A 2,419-nucleotide genomic window follows, 5' to 3' on the forward strand; every position below is an offset into this window, starting at 1 on the left:
CTACAGAGTGTTCTGCATTATCTACAGAGACCTACCTCACCGACAAACTGTTCTACATTACTTACAGACCACGCTGTCATACCAATCAACAGCTCAACTTTACTTGCAAATACCTAGTCTTACCTACAGAGTATTCTGCGTTATCTACAGAGACCTACCTCACCGACTCAGTGTTCAACGCTACATACAGAGCAAACTGTCTAACCTACCAAGACAACCATCTACATTACTTACAGAGTAAACTGTCCTACCGACCAAGACGGTCTCCTACATTACTTTTACAGATGAGATTTAGTTTTAAAATTAGTGTAAAGTGGTCCTGCAGCTGTTAAAGATAAACTATGATTCTAAGAAGTAATAATCGAGGATAAATAACAGCATTAATTAATACTAATTATAGAATCACTGCTCCTAATTTTTCAGTACTCGATCCATATCCTTTCTTCGGAGAAATTTCCTATTTTCCCATTGAAACAGGAATGATATAATTTGCTCCAGACAATTTCTTCCACTACTCAAAGCAAATAGTCACAAGTAAATTTTTGTGCACTTATGGCGCATGAAAATAGGGAGAAATCTAATCAGATTCACAAGTATAAACAGCGATGTTTTAAATTTTCTAGATTCAGAAATAAACATAATCTTCGTTTCTTCATCTTTGTGGGTATACTTGAACGCTCGCGTCGGAGCCAATAAATTTTTCAAGTTACCTGTACCAATAAAATGAGATAGCGGGAGTAGAGGAGGCATCGACGCGATCCTGAAACAACTATACTTATCGAGGATCGTGCCTCGCAGGGTCTGATGGAACCCCGGCGTTTTCAGTCCCGCTTCTGTAATTACTATCCTCCTCGCGTATACAACATCGTTGCCTCTTTACTCCGGTTCGTGCCTAAAATGAAAACTTTCAAGTCAAACTTCCCAGTGTCAATCCAAACAAGAGAGGAAACCATTTAATTTCCAATACAGATTCAAATTCTAATCCGCATCAATATTGTCTTCAATTAGACTCGAGATTATTTATTTTTTAAGCAGGATGTCTTCGTACTCTGTTCTTATTTTCGGAAAATAATTTTTCTTTAATGGAACATTCTTTAATTCGGTAAATAATTTATCGTGGCGGGGAGTGCGATGAAATTGTTGATGCACATACTGTCTACACGGAATTACGGAATTAAGTGGCCGACGGTAAGGACGTTGAATTGAAATTTTCAAAATTCTTGAAAAATTTCAAAATTTCGAAAATCTGAGTGCGTCAAGGTGTCTAAACGGGGGGCGTAACCCTAATAGACAGGTCGCATCAGTGAAAAAGTGGCTGGAAACGCTGTTTTTAGCCCCTTTTTCCATCGAAGTACGGTTTCGCGACGGTTTCCAGATTTCAAGAGTGCGTTAGTTCCGGGGACCCGTCAAGTGCGTTTATCGCATTCCCCATTACGAGTTCGAGATTCTATAAAATCACCGGTGAATTTGATAAATATTCTTAGAATTTATCACATCTACCGACTTTAATGGTTAAAAAAGAAAGGATCTACCTACATGTCCAAAAAATGCGACTTGAAAACGCTAAAGTGACTTTCTATTCGCGGACCGTCCTCTTTTAGGATGACATAGACGAAGCCGACGTAAACCGGACAAACGTCGAGGGAGGAACGAACTCCGATCGAGGCGTGACATCTGAGAAGAGTGATCCCGATCTTTGTAGGGCGTCGCGCGCGAAAGTTCCATTAGGGTCCATGTACAACAGGTCTTCTAACGCGGGCGATAATAAAAGCTCGGGTCGCGGATCGACCCGTTCCCGGCGGTCGCGTGCAAAAAATACGTTAATTCCGCGGGAACTTTGCATGACCGTGCAAATAAATAAAACGGCGGACACACATCGGCCCCTGGTAGCGTATTTTATATTTTATCCGGTTCGAATGATTGATTGCGCACCGGACGGCGGGGCTCCGCTAGCCGCGATACCATCTCGCGGAATGTCCCGACTGTACTTGTCGTTTCACGCATTGTTTATTATTGTCCGATGCTTTTATCGCGATCGCCGTCGCTCGAACCGACGGCGACAATTTCTAGAAAAAAGAAAGGAGCCAAGCGATTTTTCGGCCAAGAATCGGACGCGTTCTGATTGTTCCTTTTCCTCCTGTCACCGTCTTCCTCTTTCCCTCGGGTTACCACTCGATATGTACACTACACAGCCATGTCCTCCATGTTAATATTCGATATGTACACTATACAGTCATGTTCTCCATGTTAATACTCGATATATACACTATATAGTCATGTTCTCCATGTTAACACTTAATATGTACACTATGCAGTCATATTAACAATTAATATGTACTATGCAGTCATGTTCTCCATGTTAATGCTTAATATGTACACTATACAGTCATGTTCTCCATGTTAATGCTTAATCTGTACA

Source organism: Hylaeus anthracinus, unplaced genomic scaffold, assembly GCF_026225885.1.
Source record: "Hylaeus anthracinus isolate JK02 unplaced genomic scaffold, UHH_iyHylAnth1.0_haploid 11978, whole genome shotgun sequence".
Classification (NCBI taxonomy): Eukaryota; Metazoa; Arthropoda; class Insecta; order Hymenoptera; family Colletidae; genus Hylaeus; species Hylaeus anthracinus.